The 25,907-nt window shown below is 37.8% G+C and overlaps 1 protein-coding gene and 1 non-coding gene across 5 annotated transcripts in view; both read left to right on the top strand.

The window, feature by feature from the left end:
• Window positions 1-25,907, top strand: part of Tcf12 (transcription factor 12) — a 266,660-nt gene that overhangs the window by 16,566 nt on the left and 224,187 nt on the right. The gene's annotated exons all lie outside the window — the stretch shown is intronic.
• LOC150046428 (small nucleolar RNA SNORA40) lies at window positions 12,349-12,478 on the top strand. Its single transcript, XR_016532663.1, has one exon. It is a non-coding gene; the product is annotated as a small nucleolar RNA SNORA40 (small nucleolar RNA).

Here is a 25,907-nt window from a genome sequence, read left to right as displayed (position 1 = left end):
CCATCTGCTTAATTTATGACAGGAAAGTAAATTTAAAGTTACCTTTGGATTAGGGTTTGGAGCCAAAGCTACTTTTGTTCTTTGTAGAAAATAAGCTGTCTGTCCTCATATGTGTGTATATTTTCACTTCATTTTTTTCAGTGCTGAGCATCGAGCTCAGGGTCTCACGTTTGCTAGACCAGCACTCTACTACTGAGCTGTACTTACTCCCTCATGTCAAATTATAGGTGTAGAATGGTGTCTTTAGGAATTTTATCTTTTACCCATTTAATTTTTTTTTTTTTTTTTTTTTTTTTTTTTTGCCAGTCCTGGGCTTGGGCTCAGGGCCTGAGCACTGTCCTTGGACTTTCTCAAGGCTAGAGCTCTACCACTTGAGCCTCAGCACCACTTCTGGCTTTTTTCTATATATGTGGTACCAGGGAATCGAACCCGGGTCTTTGTGCATGCTAGGCAAGCACTCTACCACTAGGCCAAACACCCAGCCCCTAAAACATTTTTTTTTAAATGAGAAATTAGGTTGCTCACTCTGATGTAGTTACAAATGGAACTATAATGTATAATTTGGAAAATTGAACAGGAGAAGCCTCAATTGATGGTTTTGTCATCGAAGATTTGGGCAGTACCTCTTTATTATCCTCTACAACATTCTCCACTGAAAGCTGTTCACTGAGTGAAGGAGATTTAATATGAGATGTTGGCCCTTAGTCTACTCAGTTCTTATATAGTTATATATAGTTACAAATAGAGTATGTTTTCTTATGCAGGCTAATGTATTTTTAAATTTCAAACAATTGCTTTTGTTATTTGTGATACATATAGTCTTCAGAGATACCACCTTCACTTTTAGTTTTCTGAATCCCCATTTGCTCCCTGTGAAAAGAGCAGGTTTCCATTTATTCAGTGATTCTCAGATGAGATAATTGGTATTTTTATTATATGAATGGAGGCTTTGTACTTTCAACTTTTATGAAACAAAGCTGTGTTTGTAAACACATTTCAAAAATATAAATGACACTTTTTGGTGAAGATGTTCACTGAATAGCAAGAAAGTTCAGAAAAGGGAGCTTTTGTTAACATTTAATAATAATCTAACTGTTTTCATTGACTATCTCATTGCTATTTAAAGAGTACCTGATTTTTTGGAAGCTCTGAATTGAAAGTAAAACTGACTGGGTTATAAAAAATATTTTATATATTTATTCCTTTATGAGTTTGGAGCTCTTAAAATTCTTGTCTGTTTAGAACATTGTCATATGCAGTGTTTCCCAGTGTCAGAATAGTCTTCAGAATATTTTGTATATGTTTTGCTTGCTATAAGACGAACAAGAGATTGGATAGATAAAATAGAAGTATTTTAGTGTGGCTCAACTGGTTTATTTCAGGCAAAATCCGAACTGAGTTTTTGGCCTTTTGAAATTGTTTAGTTTCTTATTCTTGTAAGCAGCAGCAGCAGCTGCTGCCGCCACCACCGCCACCACCACCACCTCCTCCTCCTCCACCACCACCTCCTCCTCCTCCTCCTCTTCCTCCTCCTCCTCCTCCTACTCCTCTTTCTCCTCCTCCTCCTCCACCTCCTCCACCACCACCACCACCACCACCACCACCATCACCACCACCACCACCACCACCACCACCACCTCCTCTTCTTTTTGTGGGTCATGGGGCTTGAACTCCATCTGGGTGTTGTCCCTGAGCTCTTCAGCTCTAGGTTACTCCTCTATACCTGGGCCTGGGAGCTGTCCCTATGCTCTTCAGGTCTAGGCTACTCCCTACCCTTGAGAGAAGCCCCACTTCCCATTTTCTAGAGGGTAATTGGAGACAAGAGTCTCAGGTCCTTTTGTGCCTGGGCTGGCTTTGAATCTTGATCCTCAGATCTCAGGTTCCTGAGTAGCTAGGATTACAGGCATGAGCTACCGCACCCAGCTATCCCATAACTTTCTTCTTAAAGTCTTTTATTGGCTTTTGGCAAAGTTCTGTCTTTAGGTACAAAAGTATTGTTTCCAAGGAAAGTGCATTATATATATATATATGCATATATATATTTATAATGTTTTCACTAACATCTATATAACAAGTAAGATAATTTTGTAAGTCTATGTAAGTGAAGCTTTTATTTAAAAAAAAGTTTTATTTTAAAGTTTTGTTTTCCAAATTGAGCACTTATGCTTGTGATCCTATCTGCTCAGGAAGCTGAGATCTGAAGGTTTTGGTTAAACGCCAGCAGATGCAGCAGTCTGTGAGATTCTTAACTCCAGGTGATCACCAGAAAACCAGAAGTGGCACTATGGCTCAGCTTGATAGAGTGTTAGCCTTGAACCAACATTCAAGCTTTGAGTTTAGGCCTGTGACCGACAAAAAAAAAAGTGTAGCTTTACAACTGTGGTTGTGTACAAATTAAACACTTTGATCTCCTCCTCCTCCTCCTCCTTCTTCTGTTGGTTGTGGGACTTATACTCTGGTGTGTGGGCATTGTCTCTGAGCTCTTCAGCTCAAGACTACTGCCCTACACCTTGAGCCTCAGGGTCACTTCCCATCAGATAAGAGTCTCGTGGGCTTTTTAGTGCTTGGGCTAGCTTGGAACCATGATTCCCAGATCTCAGCTTCCTGAGCAGCTAGGATCACAGGCTTGAGCTAAACCTGCTTGACTGTTATGGACACATCTGGCATACCTGGAATCAGGAATAGTGTTCTTTATTATAACAGTCTCACACAAGGATATTAGGTCTCATAGTAAGAAATCCTCCATGTCTTAACTAGCAAATGGGAAGTTTGGTATTTTACCACTCTTCTTGGAATAAAGGTAAACATATAAAGGAAGATTGGGACAGCCTATTTTCATTAGAAAATGCATTATAATAAAGCCACCATTTGTTAAATCGCAGATCATCTGAATGCCTTTAGACACTCCTGTAAACAGGAGAAAGTAGTGACATTTGGTTAGTGTTTAGATTTTGTTATTTTTCAGAGAGAATTTAGAGCCTTATTCTAGTAAGAAATGATGAGATCAGTGCCTTTTTCTAAGCATTTCTTGGAGTGGAACTAGGATCACTTCTATACTGACAATTGTTAAACTGTATTACTAAGGTATAACCCTTCTGAACTTCTTTACTGAGTGACTTAGGGTTTTCTTTTTTTCTTTTTTTTTCTTTCTGTTTAGACCTCTTCAAACTAAAAAACACTTGCTAATTTTGTTTGAGCTGGGAATTGTTGGGTTTACAACTCTTCTGTTGTCAGTCATGGTAGAGTTTTCCCATATGCCTGTGTGATTTGCTCTTGGTGGCATACTCAAGAGGATGCCATGTAGATTCTTTATCTTCATAGCTACCTCTGCTAGACAACTGCCCTTATAAATTCAGCTGCCTTTTGTCTCCAAACTCTGGTCTCTGTTCCCTCACCTCAGTGATACCCTATCCTAGATACAGTTCTACCTTACATACATTTTCTGCATGGATTTCTGTAGATATTTTTTATTCCAGTCCGGAAAAGAAGTTAATAGTATAGCTCACAGAGTTTGTTTCTCTTTTCCAGAGATAACAGATTTATAGTGCTTTGTTTTCCTTGTCTGAAAACAGGCATGGAATGCATGTTTTTCACTTTTCTAAATGCATGTGAGGAAGTTAAATTTGGTCCTAATTACTATATCATGGCTGAAAATCCTCTTTTACTTTTATTAGACAGGTATTGTAGCTGACAAGAAATGTGCAGTGAGAACAGAGGGAAGGTATTTGAGTAGGGCAGTATTAGTGCAGCCAGGACATGTCTCTGTTCAAATGAAAGTGATGCTCTTGGGAGGTGTGTACATAGCACAAATGCATGGAAATGCATGGAAAGTTCTGAGGCTGGACGTGAGACCATGCTAGTGTTAGAGGAGATAGATGCACATTTTCATTGAGTGGTAATGTGAGGCAGACTGGATCATTCAAGATGATGTCACAAACTTTATTTCCTCTGATTTATTTATGATTTCAATGGGGATTTAGCAAGCCCCATTCATAAAGGTATTGTAAGATTAAATGAGATGATGCATATGAAAATGCTTCCTGAGTGATGGTTTGAAGGATTGTTTATTGATAGAGTCTATGCTCTGGATCCTGCAGAAAAGCCTGCATAATGTCTCCCTGGTGTCATAATGGCCTGAAAACATTACTGTAACTCCAGAACACCAGGATTCATGTCTAGAGAGCTTTTCTTTCCTTTTTAGAAAACTTATTGTAGTATGTGAGAGTTGATGAGCATTATAGCAGTCTTTCTTTAAGATAGTCCTTAAAAAATCCTAGAGTCAGCCAGGTACCAGCGGCTGAACACTTGTACTACACTTGTACTCTTAGTTACTCAGTAGGCTGAGATCTGAGCAGTGCAGTTTGAAGCCAGCCTGGACAGAAAAGTCCTCGTGGGACTCCATTTAACAACTTAAAAGCTGGAAGAGGCACTGTGGCTCAACTGGTAGAGCACTAGCCTTGCGCACACAGAGGCTCATGGACAATGCTTAGGCCGGAGTTCAAGCCCCAGGACTGCCCCCCCCCCCAAAAAAAAAGGCACCAAGTCTGGAAGAGGTTGTATAGTAGATAATAGTGTATGTGTGTATGTGCATTCCTGTGGGTATGCGCGAGCACGTACATGTGTGTGTGTGTGTGTGTGTGTGTGTGAATGTGTGTGAATGTGTGTGAGTATGTGAAGGTAATGTCTGGCCTGGTGCAGTCACCTCAGAATGAAGCTGAGGGTTCGAGTTCTATGATTGGAATCAGCTCAGAAATTGTAACTATAGAGAAATTATCACCTATGAGAATTAAATAGTAAGATCAAATATCAGATTAAGTTCACAGATCTTCCAGCTTTATTTTCTGAGTTTAGCCAGAGTTTTCAGTACAAAATGCCCATTTTATGACTTCTAAAGAAAGGTCATTTTCATAGCACTCTTAAGACCAAAACGGTAGTTAACTTAAGCAGTGTACTTGAAATCCTGCATTCTGTTATTTTAAGTGCTTGCTTATGTTCTCTGCTGTTCACAGTTCCTTATATTCGTTAGCCTATTGTGTTACACTGTACCTTATATTTTAAACTTTTTAAATATTTTTAAACTAGAATTTAAACTTTTGAAAACTTTTCTTTTATTTAGTAGTATATTCTAAGCACATAGAACATAGTTGCCCATAGTCTTGCAGTGGTTTTGTTAGATAGAAATACTAGATGTACATTCAGTGTGGTGGCCCATGCCTGTAATTCCAGCCACTTGAGAGGCTGATGGTGGTGGTTTGAGAAGTGACGGGATACAAGCAGTTCATGAGACCCTCTTCTCAGCCAATAGATAGCCATAGTGGTATGCAATTGTTACTCCAGATGGCAGGAAGTATAAAATAGGATTGTGGTCCAGACATGAGCCTGAGCAAAAAGACCTTATCTCACAATAGCAGTGCAAAATGGAGCTGCAGGTGTGGCTTGCCACAGGTAGAAAGCTTGCTTAACAAGCTCCAAGGCAGCTTGAGGTCCAGAAAAAAAAAAATCAGAGCCAGGTGCAGTGGCCCCTGCCTATAATCCTAGCTACTCAGAAGGCTGAGATATAAGGATCACGATTCAAAGCCAGCTCGGGCACTAAAGTCCAATAAGATTCTTATCTCCAATTAATTGCCAGAGAATTGGAAGTGGTGCTGTGGTTCAAGGAGTAGGGTTGTAGCCTTAAGCTGAAGAGATCAGTGACAGTGCCCAGGCCTAGACAAGTCCCATGACTGACACCCCCCCCAAAAAAAAAATCAATATAAAGCTCAGTCTACCAGCAGAAAACAAAAAGCTTGAAACTGAGATCGTTGATGAGTTAAAAGTGCTTGCCTCTAGGCAAGGATGACCTGAGTTTCCCTGTTGTATACATAAAGTTGATGTCATAGAATTGAGCCATAAGCTTCATGTAACATTTAGTTAACATGTGCTTCACATTAGGGTCTGTGCTTGGTATCCAGGATGTGAATTTGAAAGGGACATGGTCTTTTTTGGAAGAAATTATAGTTTTCTTAGGAGGACAGTTATGTGAACAGGTAAGTAACAATAACCTGGAAAGGTGGCTTAAGAGAAATGGTTAAACTTGATGTGACCATAGAAGTTAAAGAAGTTACTGCCTGTAGAGTGTGGATCTATCCTTTGCTAGTGTGCTAGATGAAGGTAGGTGAATGGGGTAAGTGTTAGACCTACTATTCAATAAGCCCTTGATAGTCACTGTAGTAGCCATTAAGTAATATAGGGCTACTTAAATTTTTAGCAGGTATATGTGATAGTACATATTTAAATGTAAAATTTAACAGCAATTACTGTCAACCACAATCAAGATGATGAATATCTCAGTTATTCTTCAGAGTTTCTCATGGCCATTTGTTAATTACTTCTTGGCAGCCCTTCCTCACACTTTACTCCCCACTGCCAGGTAACTGTTTGACCTGCCTTTTGTCATTGTAGATAGTAGTTTGAATTTTCTGCTGTTTCAAAATAAGTATAGAAGTACACAAGTGCTTCCATTCCCCTCTCATTTTTTCTTAATTTATTGTAATTATTTTGAGTAGTTTATTTTTGGGCTAGGCCTAGAGGGTCACTACTGTAATCTCAGCTGGTTGATAGGGGGAGATTTGGAAGATTAAAGCCAGAGGTGGGCTCCCAGCAAAGATAAAACTGCATATAAAACTACTAAACAACCTGATATATCGGATATAATTGTATTTGGTTATCTGAAATTGGATAGGGAACGGGGGAAAACAAGATGAGGGGTGGGGGAGGGGAGAAGGGAAATGGGGACCAGGACATGTGAAAGGGTATCAATGTGTGGGAATTAAGGCACCATTTATCTGTCAAATACCATGTAACCCTTCTATTAATTACAATAAAAATATATTATAAAAAAACTACTAAACAATGTCCCCACCCCTACCAGAAATAACTAAAGCAGAAAGGATTGGAATTGTGGCTCAAGTGGTAGAAGCGCTTGCCTAGCAAATGTAAAGCTATGAGTCCAAACACCAGTACTCCTCTCCAAAACGCTTTCCTTTTCATTTTTTTAAAAAAGATCTTATTTTTTTTGCATCATATTTCAAATGCCATGTTTAACAAACAAGTATTCAAGAAGGGAATCTTTTTTTTTTTTTTTTTTTTTTTAAGTTAAAAGGGTGTGGGGGGGCAGAGTTTGGCCTAGTGGTAGAATACTTGCCTAGTATGCATGAAGACCTGGAGTCAATTCCTCGGTACCACATACATAGAAAAGCCGGAAATGGTGCTGTGGCTCAAGTGTTAGAGCGCCAGCCTTGAGAGAGAAAGCCCAAGACAAGTGCTCAGGCCCTAAGATCAAGCCCAGGACAAGCCAAAAAAAAAAAAAAAAAAAAAGTAAAGCTGTTATGAAATGAAACCTTGTCATGAACATTTTGGGTGGAAGTCCTTTGGTAGACTTGCTGTTAGTTCGTTAATCAAATTGATGATTTGGATTTTTTTTTTTTGCCAGTCCTGGGCTTGAGCTCAGGGCCTGAGCACTGTCCTTGGACTTTCTCAAGGCTAGAGCTCTACCACTTGAGCCTCAGCACCACTTCCGGCTTTTTTTTCTATGTATGTGGTACCGAGGAATTGAACCCGGGTCTTCATGCATACTAGGCAAGCACTTTAACCACTAGGCCAAACTCCCGGCCCTGATGATTTGGATTTTTATTCCCACTTGGTGTGAGTGAGAATTTTAGTTCTTGTATGTCTCTTTATGATGCTATTTTTTTTTAATTTTAGCTATCGTAATAGGTGTATCTTCATTAAATTTGTATTTTCATTTTTTGGGGTTCTATCTTGGGGCTTGAACTGTGGGCCTTTTGTGCTCAAGACTAGCACTCTACTATTTTGAGCTCCAGCTCCAGCTCCGTTTTTCTGGTGGTTAATTGCAGATAAGAGTCTCATGGACTTTACTGCCCAGGCTGGCTTTGAGCTGTGATTCTTAGATCTCAGCCTCCTGAGTAGCTATAGTAAATGTGTGAGCCACTGGCACCTGGCTAAATTTGTATTTTCTTAATTATTAATGATGCTACATATTATATATTATCCTTTTGTCTTTTTTGGCAAAGTATCTTCACATTTGTTACCCATTTTTAAGGTTATATATATATATATAAATAATTACTGAGTTTTGAGATTTCTAATACAATGGCTGGCACACAGTAGGTACTTAAAACATTAAATAGTTGTTTAACCCCTCCAAAATATTTGAGCACTTAATATGAGCCTGACATTGTCTTTGGGATATATAGGAGGATAAATAGATGGTGTCTGTTGTTTCTCTGGAGAAGGTAGTTTCCCAATTGGCAGTGAGTCTGGAAACCTAAACCAGACATGTAGTGACTCACTGTACCACTAAAGACATGAAGAGCACAGCCCCCCTGCCTTGACCATATTGTGAATGATACAGTTGCCTTTTCCCTGGTGGCTGTCAAGAGCTATTTCTCATAGAAATAAATCTCTTTACCAGTTTTATGGAAACTGTTAAAGAGCTACAGTTTATGAAAGATGGAACCCAGTGGTTTTTTTTTTCTTTTTTTTTTTTAAACCAGTCCCAGTGCTTGAACTCAGGGCCTTATGCTGTCCTTGGGCTTTCTCCAGGCTAGAGCTGCTTCACTTCCTGCTTTTTCTATGTACGTGGTACGGAGGAATCAAACTCCTATCTTTGTGCATGCTAGGCAAGCACTCTACCACTAGGTCCCATGAACCCAGTTTTTACAGAAGGAACACCTTTCACATAAACTGTAACCATTTTCTTCAAGGACTCTAATCGACTGTAAATTGAGAAATGAGGAATCATTTAGTCAAAATTTATGTTTCTTACTTTCATCTGGCTGTTTATTCCACTTAATTAAGAACAAACTTCACATTCAGGTATCAAGTGCTTATATTTGTTCTGAGTTATGTTTTTTGTTTACTATGTAATGAAATTGGTCATGTTTTGGTAATGATGCAGGAAAACCATGCCTCAAGTATTGAATTATGGGAAGTTCGTAGACATTTGTTTCAGTTAGTTTTCCTTAAAAAAAAAATGTAGCAAGAACTGGGGTGTTGGTGGCTCATGCTACTGAGGAGGCTGAGCTCTGAAAAATGCAGTTCAAAGCCAGCCTGGAAAGTCTTTGAGACTTTATCTCCAGTAAACTGCCAAAAAGAAAGAAAGAAAAAAAAGAAAAAACAGCTGGAAGTGATAGAGTTCTAGCCTTGAAACAAAGACAGCTTAGGGACAGTGCCCAGGCCCTGAGTTTATGCCCCAGGATGGCACACACACAAAAAAATTAGTATTCATTATTTTGACACGACAGTATTAGCCTTGAAAATACTAAGATAAACACCCCTTTAAAAGAAAACATAAGAACTCATTATCTCTTTGAATTACAAAGTTTGAGAATGCCTTTGTCAAATGTGTGATTCATTTAACAAGAATTTTTTTTGGTGGTAATCAAATGGTGGTACTCTTATGCTTGCTTTGACAGGCATTTTTTTGCTACTGAGCCATGCTTCCAGAAGAAAACTATTGCAAAGTGTATACATTTTTCAATTTAAAAAAGTAAAGTGAAAAATTTAAAGTAAAATATGGAGGAATAATAACACATGAGAAGTGACACTGGAAGGCCCAGGCAAATGCAGGGCATGGAGCTGTCCTGTTCCCAGAGGACTGGGGCAATGCGCACCTGATGGTGCCCTTCTACCTCCCAGGCACCCTGTGTAACTTTTTTTTTTTTTTTTGTCTTATTCCAAAAAGATTTGAACATGACATACCTATTTGGTACATAAAAGAAAGGATTATGTTAAAATGTTCTAACGTGTGTGTGTGTGTGTGTGTGTGTGTGTGTGTGTGTGTGTGTGTATGTGTGTTGTTGTTGTTGTTGTTGTTGGTTTTGGGACTGAAACTCTGGGCCTGAGCTCTTCAGTTCAAGGCTACTGCCCTATCCCTTGAGACACAGTACCACTTCTGGTTTTCTGGTAGTTAATTGGAGATAAAAAAAACTTCAGTGTCCGGATTGGCTTTGAACCTCGATCCTCAGATTTCAGCCTCCTGAGTAGCTAGGAGTATAGGTATGAGCCACCGCACCTAGCTAAGTAACTAGTTGTTGTTGTTTTTTAATAGCAGTTTTAAAAGTATTATAGAATGTATGGGACAGAATTTAGATTTTAGAAATTTGTTTTGATACTTTAGAATCTTGGTAGCTTTACCCCAAAGTGCTTCTTTTAACACCAGGCTACTCGGTAGTTCTGAATTCTTTGCGATAGAAATCTCTGTCTATTGAACAGTTACTTTAATTTAAAAAGCACTGTAAATTAGAATTTAAATTCACTTAAGAATTAATTTGAAAAATTCAGTAAATAGGAGGATCAAGTCTAAGGTCAACCCTGGGTATGGGAGACCTTATTTGAAGAATAACTAAAGCATAAAGGGCTAGTTGGGGGTTGGGAAGTGGTGGTGTGGGTATGGTTCAGGTAAAGTCTGATTTCCAAGTGCAAAGCAGCTCTTGGGTTAAAACCCCAGTACCACAAAAACAAACAAACAACAACAACAACAACAGAAATCCTACCAATCTGTTAGATATGAGCAACATTACTTTCTGAGTTTAATAGAAAACATTGAATTAGTAATCACAATAGTTTTTAGATTCTTATTTTAAAAAGTACATTTATATCTTTCTTATCTTGAAATAGTTGTACAAAGGGATTTCAATTCAGTATGCCAGTTTGTAAGTACACTAGGCACTGTTTCTGAGTCTCCTCTGTCTTCAAGACTAGTACTCTATACTACTTGAGCCACAGTGCCACTTCTGTCCTTTTCTGAATGGTTTTTTTGTTTCTTTTTTTGAGATAAGAGTCTCACAGACTTTCCATGATCCTCAGATCTCAGCCTCATGAGTAGCTAGGATTACAGGCATGAGCCATTGGCTCCTGGCTTCTCAAAAACTCTTAGTAAGTTAATCGGTTAATATTTTGTTTTCATTCTCTTATGTGTTCCACTTTATTGTTACAATCTTCTAGAATACATGTTCTATAGGTCTGTTTGTATATAAGCAATCTCAAAATCTTATAACCTAGTGTCTAGCACATCATCAAATTGTGGTAAACAGTTGGGAAATAACTACTTAGTACTGTTCTCTTTGAGCTTTTTGCTGGGCCCACTACCTGGTAGTGAGTTGAGGACACATGTCATTGGCTTATCCCCAACTTTGTGAAGAAGCTATAGAAATGCATCCATAATCTATAATATGTTTCTGTATATTAGGTGGTGATATGAAATGTGTTTCATAGTGGATTGTGGTGAAAAAAACAACAACTAAAAAACCCAAACTTTGAAAAACCACACTTCTAGCAGTTGATTTTGGCTGCTTTTTAAATATAGGATACTCTTTACTATTTTGAAAGGTGTGAAAGGATTGAATTTACATGTCTGATATTTTTATGGGTGTGGCTATTGACTGTGCTGCTTTGCCAAATGCTACTCACTGTGGTTTAAAACCAGCCTGGATTTTTACCATAATAGATGAATAGTTTATTACAACTCTATTTTTGAAGTCTTTAGTCTTTGTTGGATAGATTCTTTTAAAGAAATAGCTTTATTTGGGGGACAGAAAGCATGAACATTTCTAACCATATTAAGGACTATATCCCAGAAACATGTAAGTGTTTAGAATATAATTATGTGAACAGCAATAACTCAATTCAAACCATCACCCTTCAAGTAGAAAATGCTCATAGTTTTCTCATTGAAGAGAAACTTTTGAATTCAAATTTAGAACTTTTCACATGTGTACATGTCTTTCATTTGGAACTATTAAATATTTGTATTTCATAATGAAAATGGGAATAGTTTCACTGTCAGGAATTCATTTCATGGGTATCCCTAACAAAATGGAAATTATCAGAACTATGTATGAATTTACATTATTTTTACAAAAACCTCTATTGTTTGAGTTTTTAATAGAATAAAATGCTCATAATTTATGTATTGGGGAAAAAGACCACTTCACAACTTTAAGAAAAATATTTATTTTTGGAAGCAGATATAATTTGCAATGGTGTGTCAAGTCCAGTTTATTTCACCCTGTAAGGAGTCATTTTTTGAAACAAATGAAAATCAACTACAAAAAAAAATTAACACTTGCATACTCTTTAGCTTTTATTTTGTAGAGGATTATGCAGGTTTTAAAATGAGGCTTATTACAGAATCATAGCTTTTACTTTCTTTCATCATACTTGATTTTTGGATTTTATTGTCATAGTTAACTTGAGGATTACTTGAACATGTAGAAAACACAGCTTACTTACTTGACTTGGAAATGTAGGTAGTGTAAGTTGAATAGAGATTAAAAAGTTTTTTGGAGCACTTGTGTGTGTGTCTTTGTTTAATTTGTAACAAAGCCTTATAGACAGGTGCAAACAGTAAATCCTCTTTTGCAACCCAGAACTCATTGCTGAGTATGAGATTTTGGTACATATAAGAAGGAATATGAGTCCTACAACAGTTGGCAGTGTGGGGGTTTTGTTAAGTCACAGGATGGCTCTGAGAACAAAGTTGATGTAAAAGCTAAAAAAAAAAAAAACCAACAATTTTTTTTTTTTAGGGCAGAGGTAATTTACATCTGGAAACACATACAATCCTTCGTTTTTCTTCATATGCCAATTATTTGCAAATGTATTTTATAAAAGTTTGATTGTGTGTACAGTAGAAATATTTCAGAGTCTCTGTGTTTTCTTCCCAAGGAATCCTTAATTCCAGCCTGAACTTAGCTTGTTGCTGTTGATTAGTGCTCTGTAGAATGTTAAATCAGGTAAAATATAAAAGGGTAAGGATTTCTTTTTTCCAGTCCTGGAGCATGAACTCAGGGCCTGGGCACTGCCCTTGGACACTTTTTGCTCAAGGCTAGTAATCTGCCACTTGAGCCACTGTGCCACTTCTGGTGTTTTCTGTGTATCTGAGTTCTGGAGAATCGAACCCAGGGCTTTGGGCATGCTAGGCAAGCACACTACCACTGGGCCATGCTCTTTGCCCAAGAATCTTTTTTTTTTTTTTTAAACCCAGGTACCAGGCTTAATATGATCCTACTTACATTTACCCGTGTGTGTGTGTGTGTTCTTTTTTTTTTTTTTTGCCAGTCCTGGGCTTGAGCTCAGGGCCTGAGCCCTGTCCTTGGACTTTCTCAAGGCTAGAGCTCTACCACTTGAGCCTCAGCACCACTTCCGGCTTTTTTCTATGTATGTGGTACCGAGGAATCGAACCCGGGTCTTCATGCATGCTAGGCAAGCACTTTAATCACTAGGCCAAACTCCCGGCCCCTGTGTGTGTGTGTTCTTAAAGGAAGTGTGTTTTGACTGAGTCAAAAAAGGAGAAATCTTCGAACAAACATGCATTGGTCTCAGTGTTTTATTTCCTTGTCCTCCATAGTTTGGAACATCTGTTTTGTAATATGAAAGAAGCTTCCCACCCACAACTTTTCCTCACACTTTCTGGATGCTGCTCCTTCATGGTTTAAGTAATTTTGATTGTCTTTTGAATTGTGAAATTCGGCTTGATAGCAGATGTTATAGCAAATAGAAATTGGTACCATTGAGGTGTAGGATATGACCTGTGCTGCAAGGAGGAATCAGAGTTTGGACAGCATTTATGTTATGTATCATAGGGTGCTGCTGACTTGGTTCCCAGGAGAACATGAGATTGCCATGGCAACATAAGCTCTTTGAAGGCAGAAATCTTGGCAGAGTGGTTGGGTCTTTTGAAGTGCTGGGTGTGTTGATAGGAAAGGATCCAGACAGCAATAAGCACACAAGTGTAGGCCAGCAGTCAAGGAAAATAAGCATTTGGCTTTTTAGCTTTAACTTGAGAACAAGTATCTTTGTAGTTTTTCAATTCTGCTATTCCTTCAAAACAAATATTTATATAAGCTTTTCCCATCACATACATGCAGTTTCAAGATTATGTTTCTAAGCTTGTGCTGTGTAAATTTACTGACCTAAAATTATCAGAAATTTTGGTAAATTAATGAGGTGTAATAAATTCAAAGACAATTTGCCATTGTTTGAAAATAGTGATAAGCAAAATACTATCCCCAAATCACATGGTTTGCCTGCAGTTCTTAAGATCCTTATCTTATGGGAGCCAAGCTTTCCACACTGAATCTCTTGGTTTTTGGTTTGCTCTGTGCTTTTCATTCAGGCTTGCTGCATCTGGGCCATTGCTCAACTGTGCTTCCTGCCTCCCATGTTCTTTCATTTTTTTTTTGCCTCTCCAAACATTTCATACTAAGCTTTTCCTGGCTCTTCAAACCTCCGAGGGTTTTCTTTCTTCACAGACCCTTGATTAAAACTTAGATTATGAATAATTTGGAATTTTCAAGTTTTGTTGTGTTGATGTGTTAGATTAAATTCCATAGGAATAAACCTTTTGAAATCAAAAGTTGTGGTGGTCTTTACTCTTCCACCTTACAATAGAAGATTAGAAACATGGTAGTACTTCATAAACTTAGTCATATTAGTTGATGAGTGGTTTTATAAATGTTAATGATAAAAATCACATTCAAGAGTCAGGAGTTTGGCCTAGTGGTAGAGTGCTTGCCTAGGGTACAGGAAGACCCCGGTTTAATTCCTTGGTACCACATATACAGAAAAAGCTGGAAGTGGTGCTGCAGCTCAAGTGGCAGAGCTCTAGCCTTGAGAAAGCCCAAGGACAGTGCTCTAGCCCTTAGTTCAAGTCCCAGGACAGCAAAAAAAAAATCATATTCGAATAACAGATTTAGGTTTTCCAAAGCCAGTAATTTATATAGCACTTGAAAATTTTCATCTGAATGATGATTCTGCATGAAATCAGAAAATAACATAGATTGAATGCTAGGAGAATGATGCACCACTGGCACTATTCCAGATGCTTAGTAGAGAATTCCGTTCAGTATGCATCAGGGATGACTTGTTCAGGAAGGGCACTAGTTCTTAGGAACTGCTATGGAGACCAGAGCATGTAATGTCATTTTCTTACCGCATTCCATTTCTTCATGGATCAGCTGAATCCTTCTGTATGTTTATTATTCTCCTCTGTTATTTCTTTTTTCAAGAAATTAATACTGAAGCTGGGCACAGTGGCTCATGCCTGTCATCCTAGCTACTCAGGAGGCTGAGATCTGAGGAGCACGGTTCAAAGCCAGCCCAGGACAGCCATGAAACTCTTACCTCCAATTAACCACCAGAAAACTGGAAGTGGCACGTTGTGGCTCAAGGGGTGGTAGGGCAGTAAGTAGCCTTGAGCTGAGGAGCTCAGGGACAATGCCTAGACCCAAAGTTCAAGTTCCACCACCCAACTGACAAAGAAAGTAATGAATACTGAGCAAACATGTAAGGAAAGCAATGTGAGGAATAGAAGTTTTGCTGATTTTTATTTATTAGAAATGATTGTAACATTAATCCAATCTTAAATTTTTTGTTTTGCGAGTCCTGGGTCTTGAACTCAGGGCCTGGGCACTGTCCTTGGGCTTTCTCAAGGCTAGAGCTCTACCACTTGAGCCACAGCACCACTTCCAGCTTTTTTTTATGTATGTGATATTGAGGAATCGAACCCAGGTCTTTGTGCAAGCTAGGCAAATACTCTACCACTAGGCCAAACTCCTGGCTCCACATTAACCCAGTTTTAAGCAACACTATTGTTTGTAGATATAAAATATACTACTTTTTTAAAACCCGTTCAAAGCTTTTTGCTATTAAGAAGATGGCGAATGATGTCCTTTTGATGGAAGTTAATGAAGAAGGTCTAAATTAGCTGCTGAATCAAACATTGCTATGTTTATTGTTTTTTATTTTTGCCAGTAGTAGGGCTTGAACTCGGGCTAAGCATTGTCCTTGGGTTTTCTTTTTTTTTTTTTTTTGCCAGCCCTGGGCTTGAGCTCAGGGCCTGAGCACTGTCCTTGGACTTTCTCAAGGCTAGAGCTCTACCACTTGAGCCTCAACACCACTTCTGGCTTTTCGCTAGGTATGTGGTACCGAGGAATCGAACCCGGGTCTTCATGCATGCTAGGCAAGCACTTTAACCACTAGGCCAAACTCCCGGCCGTCCTTGGGTTTTCTTAAGGTTAGTGCTCCACCACTTGAGCCACAGCACCACTTGTGGCTTTTTCTGTGTATGTGGTACTGAGGAATCAAACCCAGGGCTTTGTGCATGCCAGGCAAGCACTCTACCAGTAGGCCATGCTCCTGGCCTCTGCACTGTTTTTTAAATCAAGTCCTAAGAATCATTATTTATTTATTTGAATTTGACATCTTAGGAATGTTATGTCATTGGCTAAATACTTGATACTTGTAATTGTGTTCAAAATCACCATTAGCTTTTTGCTTTTGCTAATTTATGTGGCATAGGGTAAGTGCCTTGAACCTAGGGGTGTGCCCAGGGTCTTTAGAGATACTCCCAATTCACAGGATAGTTGTTATTCCCTAATGTACTTAAAAAAAAAAAACTCTTGGAATTATCAGTGATAGGAAATAGTTTGATGGTTAATGATTCATAGGCAGTTCTGGTGCTGAAGGCATGAGTTATATTTAGATGACTTTTCTTGAAGAAGCAACACTTTGTATTAGCCACTTGTGATTAAAATCTTTATAGACCCTATTACAAATTTGTTTTCTTCAAGCCTACCAAATATTTAGCTTTCTCAGAATTATAGTAATGAATATTTTTTGCACTTTGCATCGTGAAACCATCCAGTGATAGTGTTGCTAGGGCTGTTTGATTGTATGCCAGTCTTTTCCACATTGGTGTGCATTTATATAAATAGTACACTTAAAATTGTTTATCTCCTTATTATCAAGTTATTTCTTAATTTGTGAATTGTTAGCAGAGCTGTTTTAGATGTTGACTTTTATTATATAGTATAATCTTTATTTCTTCGTGTAATCTTAACTTGCCAGAAACTGACTTCCTCGGGCTAATCTGATAGCTAAGCCTTGTTAAAATTGGAGACTGTGTTTATATAGGAGAAATGGGCTGAAAGTGGTTTTTACCCCTTGTGGAAAAGATTCATGGGCTTGAAGAAATTCCTTTTTGAGCTATTTCTGTCTCTGGATATGGTTGATTGACTAAGGCCATTTAGTACTCTGGTACTAATGTGTATCATGTACATGGGCTGCTATTTCTCCTTCAGGTGACTTGCAAATTAAATAATTTAAAAACACTTTTTACCTGTCATGTATTTTCAGACTTTTAGAAAGCATAAGAACAAATGATGTATAAATACTGTTTGCGCATGAACTTTAATGCCAACAAATTGGATTTAAGGAACTTCACATACTAAGTAATAGATGTGCTTTTCTTTTTTTTCTTGACCTAAAATGAATTTAAATTCATTTAAATGTAAAGTTATTGATAGTGATTATAAAATACTTGAGTTGGATTAAATCCTAATGTTCTTGGATAGTAAATAGTTTTTGTTTATCTTCTAGCTTGTGCTGGCATGAAAATAGATAAATGAAAAAAGGAAGAATATTTAAATCCTTAATTTTTAAGTGACTAACCATTTAGAAAAAAGATGAAATTAAATTTACATTCCACATAACATAGATGTGAACTTAATTGCATCAGACATTTCAGTATGAAGAATGAAGCCTCTATATCCAAATATAAGAAGATTGAATGAATGGATTTTTTTATAATCTGAGTTTAATGCGGGGTTTTAGCTCATCAGTTAAAAATCTAGATGTACCAAAAGGAAAAACTGATAAATGAGATTACAAAAAAAAAGATAAGATTTTTACAGGACAAGAAAACACCAGTGGCAAAGGTAAAAGACAGATTAAAAAGCTGGGAGAGGGGCAGAGAGTTTGGCCTAGTGGTAGAGTGTTTTCTTAGCATGCACAAAGACCTGGGTTTGGTTCCTCCATACCACATAGAAAAAGCTGAAAGTGGTGGTGTGGCTCAAGTGGTAATGTGCTAGCCTTGAGAAAGCCCAATGACAGTGCTGAGGCTCTTGAGTACAAGCCCAGGACTGCAAAACAACAAAAGAAAACAAAGAGATGGGAGAAAGCATTTACCCTAGATAGAAGGCTAATATTCCTCATACATTTAAAAGTTAGGGTTACAACCAGAAAAAGATCCAGATAGATTTCATTTTGAAAATATAAAAATTGGGCTGAGAGTTTGGCCTAGTGGTAGAGTGCTTGCCTAGCATGCATGAAGACCTGGGTTCGATTCCTTGGTACCACATACATAGAAAAAAGCCGGAAGTGGTACTGAGGCTCAAGTGGTGGTAAAGCTCTAGCTTTGAGAAATTCCGAGGACAGTGCTCAGACCCTGAGCTGAAGCCAAAATTCTCCTTGGAATTTTCTCTCATTTTGAGCTGGGAGTTTGGCCTAGTGGTAGAGTGCTTGCCTAGTATGCACAAAGACCCGAATTCAATTCCTTGCTGTACCACATACATAGAAAAAAGCTGGAGGAAGTGGTGCTGTGGCTCAAGGGGTAGAGCTCTAGCCTTGAGAGAACCCAAGGACAGTGCTCAAACCCTGAGTTCAAGCCCCAGGATTGGCCCCCCCCCAAAAAAAAATTCTCTCAAAGAAGGACAAATTCAAACCAAAATTGCACGGAGATCAGTTTTTACCTATCAAATGGGTCATAATTGAGCAGTATAATAAATGTATTCTATTACTTGTAGGTTAAAAAGTATTTTTTAAAATTTTGCTGGTGGTGATGCAAGCTGGTTGTTTGATACAGCTATGTCTTCGATTCTCACAGTTTAACTTGATAAATGACCTTTGAGAGCAAGATGGAGGGAGTAAAAGAAGTTTCATTACCTAGTGTCTTTTTTTTGCCAGTCCTGGGCTTGAGCTCAGGGCCTGAGCACTGTCCTTGGACTGTCTCAAGGCTAGAGCTCTACCACTTGAGCCTCAGCACCACTTCCGGCTTTTTTTCTATGTATGTGGTACCGAGGAATCGAACCCGGGTCTTCATGCATGCTAGGCAAGCACTTTAACCACTAGGCCAAACTCCCGGCCTCTACCTAGTGTCTTATAGGGCATATGTCTGATTGCTCCCCTCTTCTCACAAATCCCTGGGACCAGAAAGTAATGGGAATTTCCTTTCTCTCCTTTCTTCTTTTTGACTTTGGATTGCTTAATACTGTGGTCTTTCACATCAAGACTTACTTATGAGATACTGAGGACAGTAAGAAAAGCAAACAGTCCTCTAGTAACTAAAATACAATTTACATTTTTTTGTTTTTGTTTTCAGGCAACTCAATATCCAGTAACTCTTAGCACAGTTCCTTTTATTACAAAATAATAGTCATTGTGGAGGTCAGTGGATATATCAGGCAGATTAGAGCATAGATCAAGTGATTGGAAATTGTAATATTATTTCAAAATTAAATATCCTCAACAAGGTTTGACCAAAATGCATGTATATGCAAATATATAAATACTTTCCATATGTGGAAGGTATTTATTCTGTAGAATTATCAAAAAGTACTTAAAATGAAAGCAAATATTTGGATGCTATGTAAATACAAAGCCCTTTCGTATATCATACCATTGTGCACTGTTATGTATCAGTACCCATAGCTGATTTTTTCGTTTCCTGATACTTTGTAACACCCTGATTACATGTCATGATACAACTGGAGGAGAAGGTGATGTGGCAATCTAGTAGCATTAAGTCAAGGGAAGATGTAGGTTATCTTGTCTGTAAGACTAGAAAATGATGCAAGCATTTTGGAAACAGTATGACTTTTTTCTTTTTTTAGAAGATTGATGATATAGTTACCATATGATCCAGCAGTTCTACTCCTAAGTGTCTGCCAAGAAAATGAAAGCACGTCCACTCAAAATTTTTACCAAATGGTGATTGCAGCATTATTTGCAGTAGCCTCAAAGTAAAACACAGTTGTCTTATTAGTTGATGAACAAGTGAACAAAGTGTATATCTATTTGGTGGAAATACTTTTATTTCTTATAGTTGAAAAAATAAAATTCTTTTTTTTTTTTTTTTTTTTTTGCCAGTCCTGGGCTTGAGCTCAGGGCCTGAGCACTGTCCTTGGACTTTCTCAAGGCTAGAGCTCTACCACTTGAGCCTCAACACCACTTCCGGCTTTTTTCTATGTATGTGGTACCAAGGAATCGAACCCGGGTCTTCATGCATGCTAGGCAAGCACTTTAACCACTAGGCCAAACTCCTGGCCCGAAAAAATAAAATTCTTTGCTAACGGTTTTTTTTTTTATCAATATTGATATTTTACCAATGTTTATGTATATCAGTGTTGAACACATGTGTAATATTTTATGGGTAACCCTGATCCTTTCTTATGATGTTATAGGGGAAACTTTTAAATATGGTGTGGAAGGGAGAAAAGACTAGAAGGAAGAAATACAATAGTGTTCAAGTAAAATTTGAAGTATTATTGTAAGTCTCTTCTACCCATCTTCCTGTCAGTCAAAACATTTACAGCTGTGTATGTTTATATGTGTATATTCTTTAATTTATTTTCTAGTTTTGCCTTCATGAGGAGTCTGGAAAGCATGAGTATATCAGAAAAGCAGGAAGCATTTGAATAATGAGGATGAGTTAAAAAACAAACATAAAATAAAAAAAAATATAAATCAAGATTTGATGAACTGGGGCCAGGAATGTAGCCTAGTGGTCGAGTGTTCACCTAGCACGCATAAAGCCCTGAGTTCGATTCATCGGTACCACATGTACTGAGGAATCTAACCCAGGGCTTTGTGCATGCTAGGAAGCACTCAACCACTAGGCCACGCTCCCCAGCCCATGTTTCAGAACCACAACTCCCCACTTCTGGCTTTTTGGTGGTTGAGATAAGAATTCCATGGACTTGCCTAGGCTGGCTTCAAACAGCAACCCTCAGGCTTGAGTTTCACCCAAAGCCCAGTTTTCATATTCTGTTTCTCTGTAAAATACTGTGTGCTATTTATATGAATGTGTTATGCTTTTTATCTAGGTTACTTTCTGTTTTACCCACAGCACATTTTTTTTTTCTATAAAAGCTGATATGATTGCTTAGTCAAACTTCCCTATTCCAGTGATTCTTATATCCTTTCTGGTACCAAAATGGTTACTGAATTTACCAGCTTGAATACTCTAATTTGTGATGTTATAGCTGTGTTCATTCTAGCTCATGCTAGTGTTTTCCAAATGTAGGAAACTTGCACTGTAGTGCTTAGAAGAGCATTTTTAGAGGTTTAGTTTTGTCTGCACGTAGTGTAATTGAAACCTTAAGAGTATGTAGTTGCTTGGTGTGTATAGGAAGGAAACAGTTGTGGAACTACAGTTGTAAAGGCTCACTTGATTGCAAAAATAGAAGCCACTTAGGATGGAGCAAATAAAGTTGTATAGCACTCAGAGAATTCCACTTGATAACAGGTACAGTTAGATTTCATAGTAGCTAAATACAGCAGTTGAGTTACCCTTTAATCATTCTGTTTGTTTTTTGATTCAGATTCTTAGGTGCCTGGATTTTTCTCTTTTCTTTATTATCCCTCCTCTTTTTTTAAATTGAAAAATTGTTTTAATTGAAAGATTTATTAACTGATTTTCACATCATGTTTCAGATGTCATGTTAAACAAGTATTAAAGAGGCATATTATTCCCATTTTATTTATTGGTTTGCTCAAATTCCCAGTCTTCAGCTTAAGCTCTACATCTGTACAAGCCTTCTGATTTTTACTCTAGATGGAATATGAATTGACCAGTGTTAGTTGGGAACCTAGGTATATCCCATCCACTTAAATGCGGTTAGTCATTGTTTTAGCTAATAGACAGCTTTCTGGATCTGCTTATTCAACAGCAGAGAACTAATTAGATTCTCTTTGTTCTCAGTTCTTTTAATCACCTTTATGCACACTCTCATAACCGACATTTTAAATGTCCAGTGTTAGATGGTGATCCTACAAAGATTGCTAGAAGCAAGAATAATGTCTGCTCCCAGGGAGCTCAAACTCTTAGCTGCAAGAGTGACACATCAGCAGTAATGTAACACAGCAACAATAAGGAAGTAATTCTGATATGTCTACTCTTTAATAGTCATACCAAATAAGGCTCCAAGTTGAACTTCTGTCCCAAAGATGAATGGTTTGGCCTTGGATTAGTTTAAAGAAGTACCCAACTTTAAAAGGAGAGTGATATGTAACTTTATTGTGTAATTCCAAATAATGTACATAAAATATCTTTTATAAAAATATAAGTGCATAATAAAATATTATAATTGTAGTTATCAATTACATCGCCTTTTAGTTATTTTGCATTCTTTACTTAAAAAATATTATTTTCTGGGGCCAAGAGTGTAGCCTGTTGGTAGAATGCTTGCCTAGCATGCACAAAGCCCTGAATTGGATTCCTCAGTACCGCATACAGAGAAAAAGCCAGAGTGGTACTGTGACTCAGGTGGTAGAGTGCTAGCCTTGAGAAAGCTCCATTATAGTGCCCAGGCCCTGAGTTTGAAGCACAAGGACTAGCAGAGAAAAAGAAAAGATTATTTTCCTATGGTTTGGCTAAGAGTATGACATCTCTTCTTAAGATTAAACCTTTATCTTTTCAGATTGAGAGAGATTTTATTTTGATTCTTGACTATTTTTTCCTTGTATGTTTTCAGTTTTTCCAATAAGTTTTTTTCTTTTCCTTATGTACTTATTTTTATTTATTTCATTATATTTATTTTGCTAGTCTTGGGGCTTGAACTCAGGGTCTGGCCACTGTCTTTGGATACTTTTTGCTCAAGGCTAGTTCTCTGCCACTTCAGCCACAGACAGTGCCACTTCTGGCTTTTCCTGTATATGTGGTACTATGGGCTATGTGGATGCTAGGCAGGCACTTTATTTTTATTTATTTATTTATTTTTTTGCCAGTCCTGGGCTTGAGCTCAGGGCCTGAGCACTGTTCTTGAACTTTCTCAAGGCTAGAGCTCTACCACTTGAGCCTCAGCACCACTTCCGGCTTTTTTCTATGTATGTGGTACCGAGGAATCGAACCCGGGTCTTCGTGCATGCTAGGCAAGCACTTTAACCACTAGGCCAAACTCTCGGCCCTAGGCAGGCACTTTAATACTAGGCTACACTCCTGGCCCTTCATTTTTACTTTATGCTGTTTGAATGTAAAACTTTCTCCCAAATATTGATAATGTAATTTTATATTGAGGCATTCCTGTGTGTGTGTGTAAGCTTTATTTAAAAATATTATTTTTGCTGGAAGCTGGTCGCTCATGCCTGTAATCCTAGCTGCTCAAGAAGCTGAGATCTGAGGATCACAGTTCAAAGCCAGCCCGGGCTGGCTATGACACTCTTATCTCCAATTAGACACCTGAAAGCTGGAAGTGGGGCTAAAGTTATAGAGTGCTAGCCTTGAGCTGAAGAGCTCAAGGACATTGCCTGGTCCCATAGTTCAAGCCTCACTACCAAAAAATTCTTATTTTACTGAAAAACCTATCTTGGTATTTTGTATTTACTTTAGTGATAGGTCATTACTTGAATGACTAATTTGGGAGTAAATGTACTTATTAATTGTAGCTCATGAATCAATATTTGTTTCCTTATTCAACTATAGATTTTGTTTGAAAGCTTATTTGAAGCTACTTTTGTGAGATCTGAAAATAATTACTTTGTTTCTGAGTTGGAGATATATAAGTTTGATCAATACGTCATATATTGTTAAATATCCAATCACATTTGGATGACTTGAATGAATGAATGCCAAAAGAATCTTTCTTCTCCCTCCTTTCCTCCCCCCCCTTTCTTTTTTTCTTCAGTCATGGGGCTTGAACTCTGGGCCTGGGTGCTGTCCTTGAGCCACAGCGCTACTTCTGAGTAGCTAGGATTACAGATATGAGCTGCTGGCACCCACCTCCAATTAATTTTCTATTGTACACTGTGACTAACTTAGCTGTCTTCTTATGTCATATTTTCATAGAGATCATTGACAAATATTAATGTGTATCTTGTCTAAAGAATGAAAGTGTAATTATGGATTTAGAGTTTAAGAAGTGATATGATTTGGAAGAAAGCACGTTTCTTTTCACTCTCTATATACCAAACAAACAACAGTAAAAGCAATCCTTTCTCTACTCTGTTAATGTTTTTCATCTAGATCAGCATGATTAATAAAGAAGGAATTTTTTTTTTTTTTTTTTTGGCCAGTCCTGGAGCTTGAGCTCAGGGCCTGGGCAATGTCCTTGAGCTTTCTCAGGGCTAGTGCTCTACCACTTGAGCCACAACATCACTTTGGCCTTTTCTGTGTGTGTGGTACTAAGGAATTGAACCCAAGGTTTTGTGCTTGCTAGTCGAGTACTCTACCATTACGCTACATTCTAAGCCTAAAGATTGATTTTTCAGTCCTCATCTTCCTTTTTTTATACCAATCACTGGAAAAGAAAGGTGAATTTTTGTGAATTATTTATTTATAAACATTTTAGTTTAGGATACAGTAACAAAAGGCAGATCCATATATATATATATATATATTTTTTTTTTTTTTTTTTTGCCAGTTCTGGGCTTAAGCTCAAGGCCCTGAGCACTGTCCTTGGGTTTTTCTCAAGGCTAGAACTCTACCACTTGAGTCCCAGCACCACTTCTGGCTTTTTCTAAGTAGGTGGTACCAAGGAATCGAACCCGGGTCTTCCTGCATGCTAGACAAGCACACTACCACTAGGCCAAACTCCCAGCCCTCCATTTATATTATTAAGTACTTCTTTTATTTTGTTGCTGGTTGTGGGGCTTCAGCACTGGACCTGGATGTTTCCCTGAGAGTTTTGCTCAAAGCTTTTTGGTGGTTAATTGGAGATGAAAGTCTCAGGGATTTTCCTGTCTGGCTGGTTTCAAATCTCAATCCTCACATATCAGTTTCCTGAGTAACTAGAATTTCAGGCATGTGATATACAATTTGAGTTTTTCTTTGGATTTTTTTTTTTTTTTTTTTTGGCCAGTCCTGGGCTTGAGCTCAGGGCCTGAGCACTGTCCTTGGACTTTCTTAAGTCTAGAGCTCTACCACTTGAACCTCAGCAACACTTTCGGCTTTTTTAATATATGTGGTACTGAGGAATCTAACCCTGGTTCTTGTGCATGCTAATAAACAAGCACTCTACCATTAGGTCAAACTCCTGGCCCCAGATTAAGAACTTTTAATGATCAAGTATTGAAACCTGTCACTGTGCAATTGACTTTTGGGAAATAGGTTTGTTACTGTAAAATTTGAGAAATTGTTTAAGAAATACGGAATCTTGAGAAGTTTGACTTCTTTTTGTCTTCTGTTTACTACTTAAATTCCACTGCTTCCTCATATACTTGGAAAAGTGATGATAGTGATGGTTACTATCTATACATTGGTAAATTATGGAAATAAAAATGTATGTATCTAAACACACAAAGAATAAACCTTGAAGTTTTTATTTCTGAAAATTGACTTGGTGAATTGCAAGTGGGAAATTTAACTTAGTGAGAAAAAAGTTGGAGGCACTAAAATTACAAACACTAGTCCTATAGTTTTTCATATTTAAGATGAAAGAATAAAGAAAACTTAAAACATTATTTATGAAAGTTGTATATTTTGAATTAGCTGTAAATCAAGCAATTAATTTTTCTTTCTTGAAAGTTGTTTGAGTCAGAACTCTTTCTCCAAAAGATTCATTGGAGTATCTCTGTAAATCAAGATTTTTTTTTTTATCTGCATACTACATGTCTGATTTAGGACTCACAAAAGTTGGATCTGTAAGCAAAAAAACTACTCTTGATAACCTTCACTTATTTAAGCAAAAAAACTACTCTTGATAACCTTCACTTATTTGTGGATAACTTTCTAAACTTTCCTATGCTGTGTGTGTGTGTGTGTGTGTGTGTGTGTGTGTGTGTGTGTGCGCGCGCGCGCGCGCGCGCGCATGTGTACCTATGCATGTGTATACTGGGTTTTGAACTCAGGG

This window comes from Megascapheus bottae, chromosome 25 (assembly GCF_031878675.1).
Source record: "Megascapheus bottae isolate mThoBot1 chromosome 25, mThoBot2.hap1, whole genome shotgun sequence".
Taxonomy (NCBI): Eukaryota; Metazoa; Chordata; class Mammalia; order Rodentia; family Geomyidae; genus Megascapheus; species Megascapheus bottae.
The sequence above is the reverse complement of the archived record's forward strand: the minus strand, read 5'-3'. Positions and strand labels throughout refer to the sequence as shown.